Below are 25,491 nucleotides of genomic sequence, written 5' to 3' on the forward strand. Positions count from 1 at the left end.
TGGATCCCAAACCACAGATACAATGTGATATCATTGCATTGGTGGAAGTTGTTAAAGGAACACTCCAGGCAAAACTGATGCTTTTTTAGAGGCTAAGGGGGCGGCGGATGACTTCTATTTCAAGATTTTAGAATTCCTGACAAGTCTACCACCCCATCAGGTCCTGCACTAGGTCTGATCGGCTTTACTACTGCAACAAGCTCTACTCCATCTGTATTTTTTCTTTTATAAGGTATCAAACTTGGCATACTTTTTGCTTTTTCCTTGAATTATATGGCTTTTATGTATTACGTTTCCGATACTCTTCAGAACTATACAAAAAGAAGCCAGATCATTTGCACGAGTGGAAAAAAAAATCCATCGGTGCTACTGTAGCCGTATCATACATTCAGTGATAAGTTAGGTTATAGGCAGACTTGGCTCGAATCTTTCATGTATGATTATATCAATCAGGGAATGCAAGGCTCTGGAGTCGACATGAAAATGCAGATTCAAAATCTGTGAATTAAAGCCACGCTGTATGCAATATCAACATAATTTACAGAAATGGGGGGAACCTCACTGCTGGGACAGATATACCTACTAGAAGTTCCATACTGAATCAGCGAGAATGAGCATTTATTTTCCGCTTTCATTGACAGGTAGAAAGGGGCCACATAAAATGGATGTGGCTAAGGGGAGTTGTAAAGTATTGGTGTAAATGTGAACCGGCCTCAAGTGACATAAGGAAATATTTTGCACGTTTTCATATATAGTTATTAGGGAATTGTGAAGGGCAGGGCTGTCTACCCAACGTGGGCCCCTCCCTCCATTTTAGTTTAGTTTTTTGGTTTTTTTTTGGTATGAAGAGGCTGTGGTGCTTTGTGAGAGCCACAGTCTCTTCCTAGGCCATATGACATCACATTCATCTAAAACACAGCACCATACAGTGCTTCAGACTAAAAAAAAATACCCCCAAATTGGCTCCTAAACTCAAAAATTTAGGAGCCAAATTAAATTTTTGGCTGCCAATTTAAAATACATATAATTATAATAAAAAAGACTTGGAGGAGAATACTGCACCACATACCTCTTACATCCAGTGACATCCCCTTTCATGTATACCTTCTCTTTCCTCTTTTCCTCTGTTTGACCCAGACCGCCATGACAAATTATTTCAGCTGCATTTCTTCTCTACAGAGTTTGTTACAGACACCGTTATATTTCTCAATTGTTCCATCCACCTCCCCATGCTTGTGTCCCAACAATGCCATTCCCAGTACTGTGCCTGTTGTGCTCCCGTATGCCCCCAGGCGCTGAAAAAATAGTGACCCCAGTAGACATAATTGGGGTCATTTATCAAACTAGTTGCTATGGGCAACTAAGCCAGTTCTACTTTACAACAGTTTGATAAATTACCCCAAATGTCCCTATAGTGTCCACAGCAGTTATAATGTCCCCTAGAGTGCCCCCAGTAATAATTACACCCTATATTGTGCTCCAGGTAATAATCCCTGTATAGTGTCCCCAAAAATTAGGTCCCTGTAATAGAATTGCCCCCACAGTGCCTCCCCAATAGCAACGCCCTCACACTGCCCCCATATAGTAATTTCCCCCACACAGTAATCCCCCCATAGTAATATGCCCCCCATATAGTAATTTGCCCCCACACAGCAATTTCCCCCACAGTAGTAATTTTGCTCACTCGCTGCCGGTACGGGCCGGCAGGCGTACACACGTCACTGTGCTGCACCCCGTCACAGGTGCGGGATGACGTCATCAAGCCCGCCTGCGCTGGGATTTTACTACCGCATAGGCCTCAGGCCTACTAGGCCTGAAGTCTATGGCGGTGATCAGCGCTCTTTTGCCCGGCCGCAGTATGTGGGCGTTTGGACCGGGGCTGCCGACCTGAAACACCCTTATTACAATCCGCCATTGGTGAAGGGCATCATGTTCAGGATCTTCATCTGTGGAGAGCCATTAGTCTGTTACTCTGGAGGAACTGTCCTGCCATGCTTTTCCTTTTGGTGGCACTGCAAGGACATTCACAGGTGACGGATACCACGCTGATTTTCCATCACAAGTTTTTGTGCTGTACCAGCAAAGTGGTACCTCCACATACTGCATAAAAAATCTGCAAAGTAAATTGACCTGCAGTGTAGATTTGAAAAATTCATCATGCTAATTTATATTTCGGATCTCCACAAATGATTTTTACTCTTTATAATGGAGAAATTCACAGCAAAACCTCCCATGTAATTCATGCGTTGGCATAACTAATAGGTATCATCCAAAGCAGAGAACCCCTTTAATGTGGAGAGTTGCTCCTAATAGATTTACCACTTGCACCATTTTGCTTTTGATAAATTTGGTGCAATTCTGGCAAACTGCATTCATGCAACTTCCAATAATTAGTAAATTGCCCCCATCAGTCTTCTTGTTGACATCAAGCTACTGATGCATATACTGCATGGATGGCAATTGCTATATATAGTATTGGAATAAGACCATGATGTTGTAGGCCCAAATTGGCTCAGATTTCCTTCCATAGATTAGATGTATAGACTAGCCAAATTTATTTCGAATTATGTGTATGCAGCTCTGCAAATTATTAGTACACACTTACCTAAGGGGAGGATTTGGGAAATACTGTATCTCCTCATGCAGGACGGCTAAACGGCATGAGGAGTCTTATAGACCAGACAACGCTCTTCTGGAATTCTGGGAAGAAAGGCATGCAAATGAGCTCTTAGCAAGCTCTGCCTCTGATGCCACCAGATGTAAGGTAGCTATCTTGTAGGTCAATGCTCGACTTTTTATACAGGCCTTGAGACATGACTTGGATAATAATAAAGCCAGTAGCTTATCTGCAGACAGCTGTTTTGGGGTAATTGCCCCTCATCACTACAGAGCAGAGAGAACTGGCTCAACTGGGTGAGCGGCCTAGGTTAGGATTCGAGGAATACAATATCCCTTTTGGATTGTTAGGAGCCTTATAGGCCAGTCAATACTTCTCTGGAATTCTCTCTGCTCTGCCCTGATGAGGGTCAATCACCCGAAACAGCTGTCTGCAGATGAGATGCTGGCTTGTTTATTATCCAAGTCATGTCTCAAGGCCTGTCTAAAGGGTCAAACATTGACTTATAGGATAGCTGCCTTACATCTGGCATTAGAGGCAAAGATTACTAAGAGCTCATTTGCTTTCCTTCTTACCTAAGGGGAGTAAATACATCCAAGGCAGAGTTTTTACCTTGCATTTTATACATGGTTTACACTGACAGCTATGATATAATTGAATATATTTCAGTATGGCCCAAAATGCTAATCTTTTCACCAGTCACCATCGAGTGAGATTGTAATATTTCATCCAATGACTCTTCCTTTATTTAGTATTCGGTTCAACTCGTTTCCTGGGGCATTGCCCAAGTCTCCACAGAGCTCTGAGAAGGGAACACATCAAGTCATTTGCATTCTGCTAGTGGTATGGGATACATTGGATGCGTTTTATGTTTGAGGATCTGCTGTGCATATGAAAGGAGCACAATCTGAGTATGACAAACAATCCCGTCTCTTTGTCTTTTGTGCTATATCAGAGGATGCGTTCAGTGTTTAGGTCTATATATGATTACACCCTCCATGTCCTATCACAATAAATCTGCTCTCCCCATAGTATATATTGTAAAATGGTCATAGTATTTCTCTTATCGCATTGCAGATCAGTGTACCGTTATGCTAATATTCACTTATTCTTTCTACTTTTCTAAAAGGCTGTCTAATATGAGGGTAAAATACCTTATTTTTCACACTGTAAGACGCACCTAGGATTTAGAGGAAAAAAATAAGAAATATTTTTCATCCGAGTTAAGATCAGACCTGCAATCTTCCTCAGACCACACAAACAATAACTAAAACAACTTACCTCTCCTCCTCTGGACAGCGCCACCACTTGGAAGGTCCAGCTCTCTCTTTCTGCTGTGCTGCACTGGGACCTTACGTCATACAGAGTCAGGCCATATTGTGTACTACATGCACTACATCCTTACTCTACGTACAGTGCTGCGCCAGGAAGAAGAACAGGGGCGGGTGAGTAATACCAGTGCTAAACTCGCTGCTCCCTGGTCCTACTCTACTAATGAGTACACATTACGTAAAGAAACACTGCCATTTTTCCCCCAATTCTGGGGGGGGTCAGAAAGTGTATCTTGTAAAACTATGGTACCACCTTTGTCATTTTCTTTGCTACAGTCTGTCCCCATTAGTGCTGTTGCTAATCTGAGCTGCTTTCAACTGGGGGTGGATGGAATAAGTCTCCTTCCTCCACTGGCAGCTGACAATATAGTCCTTTTTACACCCCTACAGAAATTGTCTTTTCAGTTATACTGCAATGCAACTGCAGAGACTCAGGTCCTTCCCTGACAAGCAGGGCAGAAATAAATATATAATATAATACACAGAAATTACCATTGACAATAGGTGATGGTCACAGCTCACCTCCTCTCCTCCCTGCATAGTTACCTCTGCATAGGTCACAGAGCATGACCATAATAACACTTTCCCTTAGAGGTCATTGAGTCATCTCCAGTCTCCAGGTTCCTATGGTGCATTTAGTTGCTGTAAGGCTCAGTTCAGACCTGAGCGTTTTACAGCGCGTTCCTACGCGCTGTAAAACGCTCAACAAGGAGAAACCAATGCTTCCCTATGGGAATGGTTCTCACCTGGGCGTTTTACAGCGAGTACAATCGCGCTGTAAAACGCCCGACGCTCAAACAAGGAGCGTTTTTTTGGGCGCTTGTCGCGCGTTCCCGTACATAGACTTTCGGGAACGCGCGACACTGTGTGTACACTTGTCTCTGTATGCGCGATTGTAAACGCCCGTACAATCGCGCATACAGAGCGCTCCTTTCAGAACGCTCAGGTCTGAACTGAGCCTTAAGCAAATCTCTAAAAGCTGTTAGCAGCAGCTCAGGTAAAATGGTAGTCTTCAATCATGTACAGAAAACAGAACAAATAATCTACAATCTGAAAATAGATTAGAATAAAATATTGATTAGTCTTTGGTTTAATTATCAGAAAATATTAATATATGAATTTTAAATGTCATTTCATCTTTTATCATAAAAGACAAATACATATTAAAGTACAGTTTTGAAATCTTCAGATATATAGAGTAAAAAAAAAAAAGAATGAGGGTACATTCACATGACTGAACGCGGATCCACAAAAGATACGTCCGTATTTTTTTTTTTTTTGCGGATCCATTATAACAATGCCTATCCTTGTCCGCAAAACAGACAAGAATAAGACATGTTCTATCTCTTTTGCGGGGTTACGGAACATACATATGGATGTGGACAGCACATGGTGTGCTGTCTGTATTTTTGGCGGACCCATTGAACTTAACGGGTCCGCATCCTATCCGCAAAAAATGTGGAGCGGATGTGGACCAAAAATACGGTCGTGTGAATGCACCCTGACTGACAAAAAAGTATTGATGGTTCCTAACTAAGGTCGTGTCCTGATAAAAATAGATATCTAAACGTGCTTGTGATGCATCCAGAAGAAATGAAATTGTCAGCGGAACAATTATTCATCTACCTGTGCTAATTTCTTACCATAGCAACCTGCTCATAGGCTGAAAATAAACTGATTTTAAGCTAGATAAAAACCTTGTAATTTAGAGAGAAATTCAATGCAATTAATTACTGGCAAGAACACGGAGCGCTCCATATAGAGGATAAACTTAGTTGAAGAATCCGTCTAGCACCTTATATAAACCCTCATAGGCAGAAATGTCGCCTCTTAAAGGACCACCCCCATGTTTTTTTTTCCAGACTTGTATTTTAAATAGATATTAAACCTATTTTACTATTAAAGTTACATTTTTAGATACTTAATTTATACACGTCTTAGATAGTACTAATTATTCTGTCCTTATCCTTGTGTTCCCCAGGAAGGCAGTTTCTCCCCTTCCTGTGCAGATGGAAACTACAAGCAGAGTCTAAAGCAGGGGTGCACAACCTTTTCTGGTTGGGGTCCATATTATCAGCCTGAACCAATTCCAAGGGCCGAATATAAAACTTAAAGGGGTATTACCAAATGAAATACTAGATTTATGGCATATTAAACATACAGTATATCATAAATGTCTAGTTACATTTCTAGTACTCCCATCTAATGGAAGAATACATGTCTGTTACCAGATGGGTCGCACAGAATGGTATCGAGGCTGCAGGTTGTGCACCCCTAAAGGACGATTGTCATCTTCTGTATCTCTGCCCCTCAGCAGCTCTTCGTTCCTCCCACTATAGACCGCACCGCTGCGCACCAGCATAGAACGCTCTGGACTGACTACCTCTGATTACTAAGTTCTCACCCTTAGGCCCCTTGCAGACGAGCGTTCCTCCCGCAGCGAGTCCGCATCGCAGCACCCGGCCTGACCTCCCAGCACTGACGGGATTCACATAGCATTATATTGATTTATGATGCTATGTAACCCTTACATTTCTGGAATGTATTGGATAACACTAGCAGCATTATGCCAGTGTTATCCAATACATTCCTCAAAAAATTAAAAATAGGCCATGTCCTATTCTTGTCCGTTTTGCGGACTAGAATAGAAATTTGAAACATGCGGAGGGGAAAATGTTGGATGCACGTGGCCATTATTCACAATTTGCAGCCTGCAAAAAATAGACCCTGCCGTGTGCAGGAGGCCTTAGGTTTTTAGATTGAATGTAGTGATGGCCTTGCGGTTCGCCCAGTGGTTCTCGACAAACTTTGCTCGTTCGTGATTCGCCGAACATATGGCGATATTTGCACGCGCCATATTTCTTTGCATAGCGCCGAACTTTGACCCATGACACATCCATCAGGTGGTACAGGACAGCCAATTGAGACAATTCAGCACATGGACACACCCCCTACTCTATAAATAAACCTGATCTGGCAGCCATTTTACATGTTTTTTGCCAGTGTAGGGAGAGGTTGCTGTGTGGAGCAGGAAGAAGCCTGTTAGGCGAAACGACGTTGGGTGGAGGACGCTGCAGGGTCAACGTGCCACACACGGTAGTACAGCATATTTTCTGTTTCTTATCTTTTGCTCCTGCCTTTCCAGTGATTTAACTTTCAAAGGTCTTTTTTACCTTGATATGCTCAATGTGCTGGTAGTAGCAGGTGCATGCTCTGTTATTTCCCTTATTTTGTTTTTTGCTGCTGACTCTGTGGCTTCCTCTTTGTCCTCTCTTTTTTTGGGGGGGGGGGCTCTATTTGCTGCTAATTTTACTGACCATCGTTTTATGTATTTTTGTCATATTGAATAAAGACATTTTATTATCTCTATACAGAGGTTTGTGTTTACTTGGTATCGGTTGTGTGGAGCTGGGACAGACTGTTAGGGACACCAAACGCTAGCTAATAGGGCCACAAAAGTCCTTTTAAGGACTGGTATAGGTGTGCTATCGATAGGTGTGACCTACTGAGGGGTGTGATATACTTATAATATACTTTCTAACATAGAAAGTATATTATAGTGCATTTGTATTGTGCAGCAGTTGTGTGCGGTTCTTCTGCGATACTGCAGCTAGATAGAGGGACAAACGCTTTTGGAATAACTAATTGCAACTGGTGTGATATACATGTTGCCCCCCAAAAAATGATTAAGGGGTGCAATATACCTGCTTCCACAAAATACTGATTAAGGGGTTTGATATACCTGCTTCCACAAAATACTGATTGAGGGGTGTGATACACCGGCTTCCACAAAATATTGATTAAGAGGTTTGATATACCAGCTTCCAGCAAATACTCATTAAGGGGTTCTATATACCTGTTTCCACAAAATACTGATAGAGGGGATTGATATACCAGCTTCCACCAAATATTGATTAAGGCCTGCAATATACCTGCTTCCACAAATACTGCTCTTCTATAGGGACTTTGTCACAGGGTTATTTTGAAAATGACAGGCAGAGGAAGAGGCAGGCCATTCCGCAGGGGTGGTAGGGGTCGGGCAGGTGCACCAGGCTGGAGCCTAAGTAGGAAGTTGGAGAAGGTGCTGCGATTATGTCAAAGGACGAACCATAGTTGGTTGAGTGGCTCACTCAGCCTTCCGCTTCTGCACCCTCCTCATCCTCTGTATCTGCACCCTCCTCACTCTCTGCTGTGTGCACCCCCAAAGACACCACCACCACCACCATAGCCCCTCCATTCGAGTCAGAGGAATTATTTTCCCATCCATTCCCAAACTTTACTGATGCGCAGTCATTCTTGGCATTGGATCAAGAAGAGGAGGAAGCAACGGCTGCCACCCAGTCGTCTGACGACAGTACCCAGATCAACCCAAGGAGGGTGGTCCCCGCTGTTGTTGCCTACTCTGAGATCTCTAATGTCAGTGGTGGTGAAGGTGACGATGATGACGTGTCGATGAATGTCACTTGGGTGCCCACAAGAGAGGAAGAGGGGGGAGTTCAGAGGAAGATACAGAGCAGAAGATAGGGGGTAGAAGGAGGAGAAGCAGGCAGAACTCGCAGTGCACAGGAGGCAAAAATCTGACTGAAAATGTATCTGGAGCGAGCCATCCACCATGCACGGTCACATCTGGCGCCCCCAGGACGCCGGCACATGGCTCCGCAGTGTGGGCTTTTTTTAATGTGTCAGCTGCTGACAATAGTGTTGCCATCTGCAGCCTGTGCTGTCAACGCGGTAAGCCCAACACTCTCCTAGGGGCACCTGGCCTCCCATCACCGAACCCAGTGGGAGCAACACCATCAGAACCCACAAAGCCACACTCCCGGCGCTCCACGTCCTGCCTCTTCTCCTTCTCCTCTTCCCTCCACTCCACCTTCCACTGTGCCGTCGTCGCATTCATCTGGCAAAAGGCAGGCTTCTGTGGCCCAAATGTTCGAACGTAAAAAATTGATGACGACGGATAACCCTCTTCCCCAACGGCTGACCGATGGCTTGTCGGAACTGCTAGCCCGCCAACTACTGCCATATAAACTGGTGGACTTGGAGGCCTTTAGAAAATTTGTTGCCATTGGCACACCGCAATGGAAGGTCCCCGGAAAGGAAATATTTCTCACAGAAGGGCATCCCAGAGCTATATGGCAATGTTCAGCGACAAGTAAATGTATCTCTGGCACACAGTGTGGGTGCCAAGATACATCTGACCACAGACACATGGTCTAGCAAACACAGACAGTGAAGATACATAACTTTTACTGCCCACTGGGTGAACCTTCTGATGGCTGTCAAGCATGCAACCCGTGGCACCCGTGTGGATTTAGTGTTACCACCACGGATTGCATGCAGGCCTGCCTCTTCTTCTCCTCCTCCTACTCCATCCTCCGTCTCCTCCTCGGCTGATTCCTCCTTTTCCACTGCTACTGCCTCTTCCGCTGCACCCCCCAAGCTCCCTTGAACCTATTCGACGTGCCAGGTGAGACGTTCCCATGATGTGCTGTGGCTGTTGTGCCTGGAAGCCAAGAACCACACCGGTCCTGCACTCCTTTCAGTTCTGCGGTCACAGGGCGATGAGTGGCTAACCCCGCTCAATTTGACAGTTGGTAAAGTGGTGTGCGACAACGGTGCCAATCTGCTGAGCGTACTGAAACAGGGCAAAATGACACACGTGCCGTGCATGGCACATGTCCTGAACTTAGTCGTGCAGCGATTCATTGCCAAATACCAGGACGTTTTGCGGCAGGCCAGGAAAATCTCTGGCCATTTTAGAAGATCTTACACGGCCATGGAGAGACGTCTGATTTGAGACAGCCCGACGCGCTGGAACTCCAACTTGTATATACTTGATAGGCTGCTCCACTAGCAACGTGCCATTAACGTCTACCTTTATGAACTCGGCAGCAGGACAGGTTCTGGGGCGCTTGGTTTCTTTTCACTGCGCCAGTGGCTGCTCATGCGTGATGCATGCAGACTTCTGCCATTTCATGAGATCACCAAACTGGTCAGTCGCAGCCAGGGCACCATCAGTGACATCGTACCTTAAGCCTTCTTTCTGGAGCGTGCAATGCGTTGTGTCATTGATCAAGCTGTCGAGGAGCAGGAAGATGAGGAAGTTGCAATGCTGAATGAATTCCCAGGGGGGGGGCTACTCGATCTGAGACAAGTCAGCAGGAGTCTGCAGAGGAGTCAGAGGAGGATGGTGGCTGGGGGGAGGAGGAGAAGCAAGAAGAGCAGGCTTTAAACTTTTTGAGGATCCCTGGTGTTGTCCGTGGCTGGGAGGAGGAGACCGAGGACGACATTCTCCTCGGCGATGAACAGGAGCCAGGCCGCTCTACCGCTTCCAATTTAGTGCAAATGGAGGCCTTCATGCTCCAGTGTTTGAAGAGGGACTTCCGTATAAAAAGCATAAAGGGCAAGGACCAGTACTGGGTGGCAACGTACTTAGACCCCCGGTACAAATGCAAAATGGCAGACATGTTACCAGCATCACAGAGTGCTGTCAGAATGCAGCATTTCCAGGCCTTGCTGTGAGAGATTCTGCATTCTGCTGTTGCGGGCGCTGGCAGACGAATTTCCACCCACAGCGAAACAGTTGCAGGTACCAATCCTACCGCGCCTGCAAGAAGAGGGCGGTTTGAAGATGTGTTGGTCACTTTGGATATGAGATCATTCTTGCAGCCAACCCATCGACAGCCCCCCTTGGATCCAGCCTCAGGGACCGCTTAGACCGACAGGTGTTCGACTACATTGGGTTAACGGCTGATGTGGACGCTCTGAGAAGCGAGGAACTCTATTCTTGCCCCCGTCGAGTGTCCTGTCCGAAAGGACGTTCAGCGCATCAGGGGGGATCGTGACCGATAAGCGCACTCACCTAGCTCACGACAGTGTGGACTACCTCACATTTCTAAAAATTAATGAGGCATGGATCTCGGAGGAATTCAACACCAACGCCAGCCCACATATATCCGCCATTACCCAGAACAAAGAATGGTCCTTGTCTTATGTAAATACAGTGGCATAAAAGTCCTTTTCTGTCCGGTGAATGCCTAATGTTTGGGGCCTGTACTCCAGTGGCCTGCAGTAAAATTGTTATCCAATGACCGTCTAATATACCTAATGTTATCCAATGACCGTCTAATCACTTGATCTTTTCTGTATGGTGAATGCCTAATTGTTGTGGCCTCGGAGGAATTCAACACCTGTGACGACCACGTGTTATCGAATTTCACCTATTATCATTTGGGGTTTATTCAAGAGGGGGGATTTCGTTCTTTTAAACATATGTAAAATTGTTATACGGTGACCGCCTAATGTACCTCCAGCCACATAATCACATGATACTTTCTGTACGGTGAATACCTATTGCCTAATGTTTGGGGCCTGTACTCCAGTGGGCTACAGTAAAATTTTTATCCATTGACCGCATAATGTACCTCGATCCACATAATCACTTGTTCTTTTATGTCAGGTGAATGCCTAATTTTTAGGGCCCATACTTCCATGGCCTAAAATAAAAAAATTTTAGCAGCAGGGCACATTTTTGAGGATTTCCCTTTAAGACGCATAAAAATGGCCCCTGATTAAAATGCATAATTTTTGTGGGATTTTTTGTCATTGATCCCACTCTAGTATGTCACTGTCCATGTTGTGGGACTATTTGTGCCCTTCTAGTAAGTATTTGGTGGCTGCAAATATGACCTGAAGGTTTTCTAGGTTCGCCTGCCATTAAAGTGAATGGAGCCTGTCGCCAACATTGATCCATCACTATCTGGGAGTTTAAGAAATTCAAAGGGTTTTACCACCAACAAGAACCCATTTTGAAAGTACCAGGCAGGATGTAGGGATTCCAGCACTTAGCTCCCCCCTCCTTTGCTTCGGGTCCCCACTGGACCATCCATCTGGATCATGTGATGGACCCTGTGATGAACGCAGTGACGTCATCAAAGGTCCTATTCCTCACAGATGAAGACAGAATAGATGCCGGCTGCGCGAACAAGTGGATTAAGGTGAGTAAATTTATTTTTAATTTAAAAAAAAATTTTTTAAACCCCACCAGCCCTATTTTACTTAGCATTCTGGATTCAGAATGCTATTATTTTCCCTTATAACCATGTTATAAGGGAAAATAATACAATCTACACAACTTTGAACCCAAACCTGAACTTCTGTGAAGAAGTTCGGGTCTGGGTACCACAGTCAGTTTTTTTATCACTCGCGTGCAAAACGCATTGCACCCGCGTGATAAAAACTGAACAACGGAACACAATCGCAGTCAAAACTGACTGCAATTGGGTACCTACTCGTGTGGGTTTGGCGCAACGCATCCGGACCTTATCCGGACACGCTCCTGTGAAAGAGGCCTAAGTGTACGGAGGACTGCCCCAAGCCACTGTGTGCACCCTTCCTCTCCTTGATTGACAGGGCCAGGCAACAGGAGTGCGCAGGAACCTGGCCCTGTCAGGCCAACGCTGGCTGGGGAACCAAGAGGAGCAAGGGTGCACTGAGTGGCTTTGGTCCGCCCTCTATGCACTTTACTGCTTATTTGCAAGTGGATTAAAAAATTACTTTTTCTCCAGCAAGAATCTATGGATCGCTAAGTGAAAGGTAACATTACATTCAGATGAGCTTGCCTTACAAGACATTGTGCCTGGTGAGAGATTCCTTGGAATTACAAGCAGAAGTCATAACGTTAGTGTGAACAGTGCCATACCAAATTTCGAGGACATAACAACAAAGCTATAGTAGTAGATGTGCTTTACATTTTATATACAGTACTTTTTTATGGTTGTCCTGATAATCCAGCTCCTATCGCCTACCATCAGTGTCTTATTAAAGGACATTTAGTGCAGATATACAGGCTGGAGTCATCCACATATATCAGTCGCTTCATGTCATGGCACTTCCTTTAATATGCTTCTGATATACTACACTTACTCTGTAATTGGTTTTCTTTGTCCTTTTCTTTCCTCGCTTTTTGAAAAAGGCCGGGCTGTCTGTGAAGTTTCCATATTTCCAGACAGAATGGCCGAATTCGATTGAATAAAAATAGTCTACTGCTCTTCCTTTACAATTCTGTAATACACTGAGAATTAGGTGTCCATCAGAGCGTGACCCACGGCTTGTCAACTCACGAACTACATCAGCTGGAAGAAGTCTTTTATATGACAATACAGAGTGCTCCTATTTTCATAAATTGAACCAATATGGTGTCTGGTTCAGAAGATTTCAATCGAAGGAAAATATTGTAGACCGGTAGCGTTTCCGCCAGACACGTGGGACTGTGATGAATGCAGAGCTTCTGTCTTAATCTGAAAGTAATGGGATGTAAAGGGTATTCATCAGAATAAAATCACCCAACCCAATGCTTTACAGTGTGGCAAAAATTATAAATCAAGCTGTGGGGAAGGTTAGCCTTGATAGAATTCCTGCCGGTTATCCATCATTTTCAGTGGGAGTGGCATCTCCCAGGCACCGCTGATGAATTGCCGAAAGAATAGGTGAGAAAAGAATTTCTATTCTATTTTTTTCCCAAGCATTTTAATATAATGTTCTATTGTATTTTCTCATAGAAAATGTATAACTATTCAAGGAGAGTTCACTGCAGGGACATCTAGAATGACACATGATTCATATCCTATATAAAAATGATAATTTTCTAGACTTTGTAATGCATAAGCAGGAAGAAAGAAAGAACATGAAAGAAAATAATGTTTTATAAATAAATAAATATATATATATATATATATATATATATATATATATATATATATATATACACTGCTCAAAAAAATAAAGGGAACACTTAAACAACACAATGTAACTCCAAGTCCACTTAGGAAGCAACACTGAGTGACAATCAATTTCACATGCTGTTGTGCAAATGGGATAGACAACAGGTGGAAATTATAGGCAATTAGCAAGACACCCCCAATAAAGGAGTGGTTCTGCAGGGGGTGACAGCAGACCACTTCTCAGTTCCTATGCCTTCTGGCTGATGTTTTGGTCACTTTTGAATGCTGGCGGTGCTTTCACTCTAGTGGTAGCATGAGACGGAGTCTACAACCCACACAAGTGGCTCAGGTAGTGCAGCTTATCCAGGATGGCACATCAATGCGATCTGTGGCAAGAAGGTTTGCTGTGTCTGTCAGCGTAGTGTCCAGAGCATGGAGGCGCTACCAGGAGACGTGGAGGAGGCCGTAGGAGGGCAACAACCCAACAGCAGGACCGCTACCTCCGCCTTTGTGCAAGGAGGAACAGGAGGAGCACTGCCAGAGCCCTGCAAAATGACCTCCAGCAGGCCACAAATGTGCATTTGTCTGCTCAATCGGTCAGAAACAGACTCTATGAGGGCCCGACGTCCACAGGTGGGGGTTGTGCTTATAGCCTAACACCGTGCAGGACGTTTGGCATTTGCCAGAGAACACCAAGATTGGCAAATTCGCCACTGGCGCCCTGTGCTCTTCACAGATGAAAGCAGGTTCACACTGAGCACATGTGACAGATGTGACAGAGTCTGGAGACGCCGTGGAGAACGTTCTGCTGCCTGCGACATCCTCCAGCATGACCGGTTTGGCATTGGGTCAGTAATGGTGTGGGGTGGCATTTCTTTGGAGGGCTGTGCGGCCCTCCATGTGCTCGCCAGAGGTAGCCTGACTGCCATTAGGTACCGAGATGAGATCCTCAGACCCCTTGTGAGACCATATGCTGGTGCTGTTGGCCCTGGGTTCCTCCTAATGCAAGACAATGCTAGACCTCATGTGGCTGGAGTGTGTCAGCAGTTCCTGCAAGACGAAGGCATTGGTGCTATGGACTGGCCCGCCCGTTCCCCAGACCTGAATCCAATTGAGCACATCTGGGACATCATGTCTCGCTCTATCCACCAACGTCACGTTGAACCACAGACTGTCCAGGAGTTGGCAGATGCTTTAGTCCAGGTCTGGGAGGAGATCCCTCAGGAGACCGTCCGCCACCTCATCAGGAGCATGCACAGGCATTGTAGGGAGGTTATACAGGCACGTGGAGGCCACACACACTACTGAGCCTCATTTTGACTTGTTTTAAGGACATTACATCAAAGTTGGATCAGCCTGTAGTGTGTTTTTCCACTTTAATTTTGAGTGTGACTCCAAATCCAGACCTCCATGGGTTGAAAAATTTTATTTCCATTTTTTAATTTTTGTGTGATTTTGTTGTCAGCACATTCAACTATGTAAAGAACAAAGTATTTCAGAAGAATATTTAATTAACTCAGATCTAGGATGTGTTATTTTTGTGTTCCCTTTATTTTTTTGAGCAGTGTATATATAAAATTCACCTTAAAATTAAAACTACTTAAAAATATGAATTTATTTTATTTTACTTACTTATATAGCGCTGACATTTTCCACAGCGCTTTACAGATAGACATTATCCTCCTTCACTGTCTCCAGTGGAGCTCACAATCTAAGTTCCCTATCTGTATGTTTTTGGAGAGCAGGAAGAAAGCTGAGTACCTGGAGGAAGCCCATGCAGACACGGGCAGAACATACAAACTCCATGCAGATGTTGTCCTTGGTCGAATTTTAACCTAGGATCCAAGTACTGCTTTAAGCCTGTCTTATTTATGGATCTTAGAATTCATAGTAATAAAACAGCACCATTACTAACAACTGAACCACAGTACTGCCCAGGACCCAGGATTTCCCAGCAGAATATTTACCAGAGCATCACACTGACTCCACCGGCTTGCCTTCTTCCCATAATGGATCATAATTCTGTCTATTTCCCAGGTAAGTAGCGTACATGCACCTGGCCATCCACATGATGTAAAAGACCAAAAAAGGCCTCCTTCTTCCATTTCTCCACGGTCCAGTTCTGATACTCATGTGACCACTGTAGGTGGTTCACCATTTATCCTTCTTTGGACCGTTTTTGGTAGGTACTGACCACTTCATACCAGAACACTCCACAGCAGCTGACATTTTGGATGTGCAGTTAGCTAGCTACAGTTTGACAGTATTAGAATTGCTCAGATCCTTACACTTGACCATTTTTCCTGCTCCCAACATATCAACTGTTTACTTACTACCTAATATTTCCTATCCCTTGGCAAGTACCATGACCACTAATACGCCTTTTTACTGACGTGAACAAAGGGGGTTTTAGCTAAACAGCTTGCTTTAAATCAATCATTACATGTACAAACCAGATTCCAAAAAAGTTGGGACACTAAACAAATTGTGAATAAAAACTGAATGCAATGATGTGGAGATGGCAAATGTCAATATTTTATTTGTAATAGAACGTAGATGACAGATCAAACGTTTAATCCGAGTAAATGTATCATTATAAAGGAAAAATACGTTGATTCCAATTTTCACGGTGTCAACAAATCCCCCAAAAGTTGGGACAAATAGCAATAAGAGGCTGGAAAAAGTAAATTTGAGCATAACGAAGAGCTGGAAGACCAATTAACACTAATTAGGTCAATTGGCAACATGATTGGGTATAAAAAGAGCTTCTCAGAGTGGCAGTGTCTCTCAGAAGCCAAGATGGGTAGAGGATCACCAATTCCCACAATGTTGCGCAGAAAGATAGTGGAGCAATATCAGAAAGGTGTTACCCAGCGAAAAATTGCAAAGACTTTGCATCTATCATCATCAACTGTGCATAACATCATCCGAAGATTCGGAGAATCTGGAACAATCTCTGTGCGTAAGGGTCAAGGCCGTAAAACCATACTGGATGCCCGTGATCTCCGGGCCCTTAAACGACACTGCACCACAACAGGAATGCTACTGTAAAGGAAATCACAGAATGGGCTCAGGAATACTTCCAGAAACCATTGTCAGTGAACACAATCCACCGTGCCATCCGCCGTTGCCAGCTGAAACTCTACAGTGCAAAGAAGAAGCCATTTCTAAGCAAGATCCACAAGCTCAGGCGTTTTCACTGGGCCAGGGATCATTTAAAATGGAGTGTGGCAAAATGGAAGACTGTTCTGTGGTCAGACGAGTCACGATTCGAAGTTCTTTTTGGAAATCTGGGACGCCATGTCATCCGGACCAAAGAGGACAAGGACAACCCAAGTTGTTATCAATGCTCAGTTCAGAAGCCTGCATCTCTGATGGTATGGGGTTGCATGAGTGCGTGTGGCATGGGCAGCTTGCATGTCTGGAAAGGCACCATCAATGCAGAAAAATATATTCAGGAACAACATATGCTCCCATCCAGACGTTATCTCTTTCAGGGAAGACCCTGCATTTTTCAACAAGATAATGCCAGACCACATCCTGCATCAATCACAACATCATGGCTGCGTAGGAGAAGGATCCGGGTACTGAAATGGCCAGTCTGCAGTCCTGATCTTTCACCTATAGAGAACATTTGGCGCATCATAAAGAGGAAGGTGCAACAAAGAAGGCCCAAGACGATTGAACAGTTAGAGGCCTGTATTAGACAAGAATGGGAGAGCATTCCTATTTCTAAACTTGAGAAACTGGTCTCCTCGGTCCCCAGACGTCTGTTGAGTGTTGTAAGAAGAAGGCGAGATGCCACACAGTGGTGAAAATGGCCTTGTCCCAACTTTTTGGGGATTTGTTGACACCATGAAATTCTGATTCAACATATTTTTCCCTTAAAATGGTACATTTTCTCAGTTTAAACTTTTGTTCCGTGATTTATGTTCTATTCTGAATAAAATATTAGAAGTTGGCACCTCCACATCATTGCATTCAGTTTTTATTCACAATTTGTATAGTGTCCCAACTTTTTGGGAATCTGGTTTGTACTTAAAATGGTGCATTAAAAACTATAACTTGACCTGCAAAAAATAAGACCTCATACAAGTACATTGATGAAAAAACTAAAAAGTTATAGCTCTTTTTAAAAAAAAAAAGCACGTGGTCACTAACGGGTTAAAGTGATTTTCTGAGACTTTTATATTGATGACCTATCCTCTGAAAAGGTCATCATTATCTGATCGGTGGTGTCTGCAGTGGCCAGGTCCTGCGCAAGGAGTCTCTTCTACAGGTGTTATAAGAGTTTTTAGAGTTGTTGTCGTGACGCCAGTTGCATTACAGCAACGAGGGACTAAGTCCCCCTATGTAGAAGGTGATAGTGGAACCCAGGTGGAGGAATGCTAGAGTGGTGTAAGGGTTGCCTATAGTGTCCCTTGCGGCTTTGCACTTGTCACGGTGCTCCTACCTGTATATCCGGAACCCCAAGCGTGGTCGTCCGCAGCAGTGATAATAGAGTTAACAGTTGAGGGATTTGCAGAGTAAATTGAGTCCAGACTGGTATTAAAGTAGTTAACAGCTTTACTTGGCATAAACTTTCATCAGGGAACAATCTTCCACCTTTTTCTTGGTTCTTAGCAGGTTTTGGCATCAGTTTTGGCAGGCAAACACAATCAACACTGTTACATCTGTACTCTTTCAGCTCTGCTATGCTGGCTGGATTAAATAGGAACTTTTCCTTTCTGCCCTATGCTCTAACTTAGCTTTCTGTGGTCTGACTCTGTCTTTATCTGTATCTGTCTCTTTATCTTTGTCTTTATCCAGGGAATCTTTCTTCCTGGCTTTGCAGGCATTCATCTTAGGCCTCCAGGCCCAGCAGAAAGGCTCTGCTGGCTGGCACACAGCCTTCCCCTTACAAGGTTTAAGCTAGACTGACTTCTGCAGGCTCATCCAGCATGGACGAGGGCATGCTGCTTCACCTAGACTCGACCTCTCCCTTAGGAAGGTAGGTTAGACTGCCCTTACTAACTCTCTAGACAGGGCTAGAATGGATAGACAAGTTCCATTCCAGGCAAACTAGCTCTGCCATTGTTGCCGCCATCTGCTGGTAAACCAGGCACACTACATGTGAACATAAACTTTACATAGAATTGCAATACACATTTTTGCAGGACATAGAAATAGATGCATAAGATGACACAGGATCAACCATAGGAGATAGTGGGAGTAAGAAAAGGTGGTAATGCCCCCTAGTGGGGCATTACATTCCCCTTACTTAAGAGGCAAGCCGTCCTTGGCTTGTGCTTAGGGTATGAATATGCTCCAAGGGTACCAAATAAAAGTTATGGTGCTGCATGAGAATACTGACATACTAACATTTAAGACGGCTACCTCTAGGTTCCTGCCTGTATGAGTAGGGTGCCCATTCACTGTTTGCCCTCTCGGTAATAACCAGTGATCCAAATAAGACTGCACAAAGCGCTAAAAAACGACCCAATACCGAGCCCTAGTACCACCGGAATCGTAGGGGTGTCATATACTATAATCCCTCCACGATGCTATGAGACGCCTGCAAACAGAAGGGTGGCTTTATCTTGTAATCCCTGCACCAAGGCCTTATAATGCTTTACGCTTCGTCACCTTTATATCTAAACAGGTAGCTATGCGCAAGTTTCCTTAAGGCTGCATGAGGCCTTAGGACCTAGACAATTAGGAGAGGGAGGAACTAGACTTCTCCAAAACTCCCATGAGGGCCATACCCTTTAAACACACATAATAGCAGCGGGTTACCCTTGACGGTCTTAGATCTGCTTGGTTTCCCCTGTGTCGCACTAGACCTAGGCTTGCAAGCTAACACAGGGTCACATAAGAACCATTAGTTTTAAATGGTCGCAGAGGCAGTCCATAATGAGCAAGGCGATGTTAGATCTGCTTGGAACGTATATAAACATAGAGGCAGTCCATGATACCTAAGCAATACAGTGCTGACTATCTGGTGACCTGAATAAAGTGCAAAAATCATGATCCACACCATAGTGCATATAGAATCGCATTGGGGTACCTGGAAAAAAATACACACAATGGGCAATGGTAAAGTGCACCGAACTGTAACTTTAAGTGCAACAACAGTCCTTTGCAATCCATGGGAACAGCAATGTCACTATTTGTAATCCAAATGAGGTAATAAAGGTATTTTTAATTCATGTAAGGCACAAAGTCATTTGTAAGCCACGTTATGAGAACCGTTAGAAAAGGGCTATCCAGTAACCTGAAAAGGGGGGGGGGGGATTTTTGCAACTGGGAGATAAGTGAAGATGATGGCGGCAGTCCTAACTCAACATGATCATCCGGGTGAGGGCAGAACCAGAGCAACCTAAAAATAGAAAACACATAAAAACATGCCAACAGGCCCTCACCCTTCAGACGCAGTCCATGGAGTGGCTCCCAAAAGTCAGTAGTTCTTTACTGATGATATAGGAAGAGGCTCTTTAGAGGAAGGACGCAACATCCTCCTCACTGCTGGAGCTTGAAAAACTTATCAAAGGACGGTCCTGCCTTCGATAGTCCAGACGAGCTTGGGTGGCGGAGTGCCGATGCCCCCCTGTGGAGGGACTCGGCATCAACTGGGTGGTCACACACTTTACTTGGGCCACAACTTTTCTTCGCACAGAGGCGGACTCTCCTGCCATCCTAAATGGGTCCAGCACCTCCGGCTGTAGTGGGACCGGTAAGTGATCCCGGAGCGGCGGAAATCTTCCAAGGCAGTTGGAACACCACTGTCGGCTGGACGGATGTGATGGACATCGTCACACAGCCCACTTGACTTGCTGGGGGTGCCGGAAAACCTGGGATGAGCAGCTCCGGCTCTGGTTGGGGGTCTCTCTCTGAAGCGGAGTACTCCATCAGGTGTCTCCTGCAAACCGTGCACCCTACCCACCGCCCTTGGTTCCTCGGCCCATTCCTCTGGTGTGGTCAGAGGCACTAGTGGCTTAGGTAGACAAATCACTGCCACCGCAAATGGGCCTTGGAGAGACTACATGGGGGTGTACTCCACCATGTCCCCTTTGTAGAGGTTATGTCGCTCCTGCGGGAGGTACGGCCGCATCACTAAGTGCCGTTTGACGCAGAGCTCCGGAGCTGTCACACTGTCTTGTACGAAACCGGGTCCCCTTTCCACTGAGAACCACAGAAATAAATGCTCCCAGTCCTTCTCTCAAATATGGAGTCCCAGGGCTGCGGCCAGTCCCAGACCTTTAAGGCCCAGTCCTCTACTGCCTTGCAGTATTCCCACATGTCGCGGGTCCGGGCTGTTACTTCTCTGAGGAGAATCGGTTAAGTCCCTCAAAGGTACCATGCTGTCTCCTGGGCGGCGGAGTGGAAACTCCGACCACCTCCGCTGTGCCAGCTGTCACGGGGAATGCCTGCAGTACCTCGGGAGGGGGTCGCCGTACTTGCGATACGCAAATCTCCTTGGTTCAATCTTAGCTTCGAGGTCCTCTCCACCCCAGCACATACTGCCCCAGTCTGGCTGGCAGGGTCTCTGACGCGTCATGTTGTTTTCTGGGGTGCAGGTACAGAGAGCAAATGAAGGAGGAGATTCCACTCTCCCTCGTCATGCAGTAGTATCGCTCCCGGTGGGCAGGGCTAGACTTTCCCGCTCTAACTGGGGGTGTTTCTGAATTTTCCCGCTCTACCTGGGCATGAAGAAAATTACCTATCAAAAAGCTACCAGACCGCATAAATTATAAATGAATTTATTGATAGCATACATAAAAGACAATCCGGACATAAAGAATAGGTGCAAGGAAAGGCGGCATACACAAGAGAAAAATACACACAAGGGCAGCGATTCAACGTGACATCCATATTAGATAATAATAAAGTGCAAGTGCATAGTGCCAAATAATCAAACATATAACCACAGAATCAGTTACCCATGTGTGCTTCCTCAGGGATGGCGCCAGCAGGGCGTTACATGTACAACACCCAGGACCCCCACCAATCAGCTGTTTGAGAAGTCACTGGTGTTCTCGGCAGTACCATGTCCTTCTCTCAGCTCACCAAGCACAGCGCCGTACATTGTATAGCGGCTGTGCTTGGTATAGCGCTCAGCCCCATTCTCTTCAATGGGGCTGAGCTGCCCCTAGGCAATGTGACTGATGAACGTGATGTTACTGGCCTACACTACACTGCGAGAAAGCTGTGAGTGCTGTCGGACCCCCATCGATCAGATACTGACGATCTATCCAGAGGATAGGTCATCAGTATAAAAGTCTTGGAAAACGTTATAGCTGACCAATGTGTATATACACTCACCTAAAGAATTATTAGGAATCACCATATTAATATGGTGTTGGACCCCCTTTTGCCTTCAGAACTGCCTTAATTCTACGTGGCATTGATTCAACAAGGTGCTGATAGCATTCTTTAGAAATGTTGGCCCATATTGATAAGATAGCATCTTGCAGTTGATGGAGATTTGAGGGATGCACATCCAGGGCACGAAGCTCCCGTTCCACCACATCCCAAAGATGCTCTATTGGGTTGAGATCTGGTGACTGTGGGGGCCATTTTAGTACAGTGAACTCATTGTCATGTTCAAGAAACCAATTTGAAATGATTCGAGCTTTGTGACATGGTGCATTATCCTGCTGGAAGTAGCCATCAGATGATGGATACATGTTCTCATTCTGTTTACGCCAAATTCGGACTCTACCATTTGAATGTCTCAACAGAAATCGAGACTCATCAGACCAGGCAACATTTTTCCAGTCTTCAACAGTCCAATTTTGGTGAGCTCGTGCAAATTGTAGCCTCCTTTTCCTATTTGTAGTGGAGATGAGTGGTACCCGGTGGGGTCTTCTGCTGTTGTAGCCCATCCGCCTCAAGGTTGTGCGTGTTGTGGCTTCACAAATGCTTTGCTGCATACCTCGGTTGTAACGAGTGGTTATTTCAGTCAACGTTGCTCTTCTATCAGCTTGAATTAGTCGGCCCATTCTCCTCTGACCTCTAGCATCCACAAGGCATTTTTGCCGACAGGACTGCCACATACTGGATGCGTTTCCCTTTTCACACCATTCTTTGTAAACTCTAGAAATGGTTGTGCGTGAAAATGCCAGTAACTGAGCAGATTGTGAAATACTCAGACCGGCCCGTCTGGCACCAACAACCATGCCACGCTCAAAATTGCTTAAATCACCTTTCTTTCCCATTCTGACATTCAGTTTGGAGTTCAGGAGATTGTCTTGACCAGGAGCACCCCCCTAAATGCATTGAAGCAACTGCCATGTGATTGGTTGACTAGATAATTGCATTAATGAGAAATAGAATACATATACCATTATTTTAGTTTACCTGATTGCTTTTCTTTTTTCTTTCTTTTTTTCTTTGTTCCTTAAAAATTTGGATCCGTGAATCCACTACTCTCTTATAATATATACGTTTGTGGATGTATGACGCACATAGAGACTTATGCTATGTATCCGCTGTCATGTTATACGGCACTCTATTCACTGATTTATATTATATCTATATTTATTTTTGCTGCAGTCTGATGAAGGCACGGAGGTGCCGAAACGTCACTCCGCCGCAGCAACCACCGTTGATACGCAAATAAAACAAATTGCACCAAATACGACTTGGCTGGAGTCTTTGTATCTATTATAAAAGGGGTGGGAACCCTACTCCAGCTCAAAACATCCACTGAGTGCTACAAGGATATAGATATAGATATAGATATAGATATAGAGAGTGTGAGGCTTATTATATTAAATTGGTGGGGAATATCATATATCACTAGCCCTATGAAGATGCAGGGTAGCAAAAAAGTCAACAGATTAACCAAGGATAAAATTATGTAGTCGTTGCCTTTAAGAATCTATAAAAAAAAAAAGGTATGGGACATTTTAAAACCGCGCTTGGCTAATTTTGAAACTCCCAAGAAATGAATAGAGAGCATGTCACACATGCGCAGTGCTCTCTCCATTACTTTTGGGGGGCTGTTTTGCAAATAGCAGGTCTCAGAGGTGGGACCCGCACCTATCTGACATTGTTGGCATTTCCTAGCAATATGCCATGAATGTGCGAGATGATTAAACCCCTTTAATGTTATGGGGTATGACGGTGATGTTGTGCCTTTGCCGTGTGATCCTAAGAGAATATCCCATAAACTGTTTGTGGTTTGGGACAAACAGTTCCCCATTCATCAAATAGTGCTATATGTAAAAGGAATAGAAAAGAACCTCATTCACAGCAATTGTTGCACAAAGTCAAAAGCGCACTGACCCACAGCAGTCGTACATCTTGTAAAAATTACAATCTGAAAGCCTGTGACAGCCGCTACATTCTCCTGCAATTTCATTTTATGTCTGCTACTTTTTTCAAAATGTCCCTGGATTTATTCATTATAAATACACTTTTTTGGGGGTTAGGAAGCTAAAGTGTGCTACTGCAGCTGAATTTTACAAATAAATTATCTTAAAGGGGTTCTCCACAATTTTTATTTTAGTTTTTTTTTAATGGTGCACCCTTCATGTGATTCAGTGATAATGTTGAAAACGTTGCGCTCCCTGGTGTTATCAGGTTGCACGCACTTCCTAGATCACGTTCCGTCAGGCAGCTCTGGGCATTGTGAGCAGTCAGTACCCTAGACTGCCTGACTGTGTCGGCACAACCCATGTACATAACAGGTTGTGACTAGGCTAAGATCACGGGCCTAGCCGTTGCTTCTAGAGGCTCTGCTTTCTCTGCAACTGTCACGTCCTCTCTACTTTGATTGACAGGGCCAGGCAGTGTAAACGTCACCATGCCTGGTCCTGTCAATCAAAATGAATAGGGAGCGGCAGTTGCAGAGAGAGCAGAGTCTCTAAGTGTAACAGTAACGCCCCGTTGCTCCTTGAGGATCATTTTCATATTTTAAAACATTATTTTTCTCAGCAATGCGGGCACATATGAACATGGGACCAACACCGATGTCTTCAGCTGCCAAGCGCACATGTAACAGGTCAGCCAGGTTCATAGGTACAAATCTGCTGACAGATGCCCTTTAAAACTATGTTTGGCTGACTTTAAAGACCCCTATTGCTATGCTGTATCTCTTGCATGTCGTCAATGTGTCCCAGTTCAGCTACAAGGTTGTCACTGTTCCTCTAATGACATGTCCACATTGCTTGGAGTTCATTGAGGCCTAAAGGGTACTTTCACATCTGCGCTTTCCCTTTCCGCTATTGAGATCCTTCATAGGCTTCCGTTTTGTCCCCATTCATTGTCAATGGGGACAAAACGGAATAAAACGGAATGCACCAGAATGCATTCGTTCCGTCCCCATCGCGGACAGAATAACGGTGCAAGCAGCGTTTTTCTGTCCACAATGTGATGCGGAGCAAGACGAATCTGTCATGACACACAATGTAAGTCAATGGGGAAGGATCCGTTTTATCTAACACAATAGAAAACTGATCCGTCCCCCATTGACTTTCAATAGAGTTCATGACGGATCCGTCTTCGCTATTTTAAAGATAATACAACTGGATCCGTTCAGAACAGATGCAGACGGTTGCATTATCATGTCGGAAGCGTTTTTGGGATCCATGATGGATCCAGCAAAAACGCTGGAGTGAAAGTAGCCTCACGAGAAGGATAAAAGGTGAGCTGCCTGTAAGGGGTGACAGAGAATGTGCTGAGAGGTCCATGAGTTAAGAGGGCACAGTGTCGATATTCGCCTCACCCGCCATCCACTTCATCTGTGATTGTGCAGAGTGATTCATGAGACAATTGGACCACAGATCTCTAATCTGTTACTTGCACTGATCTCTATAATCAGCATAAGGGCTTATGC

Source organism: Bufo bufo, chromosome 8 (genome assembly GCF_905171765.1).
Source record: "Bufo bufo chromosome 8, aBufBuf1.1, whole genome shotgun sequence".
NCBI classification, from domain to species: Eukaryota; Metazoa; Chordata; class Amphibia; order Anura; family Bufonidae; genus Bufo; species Bufo bufo.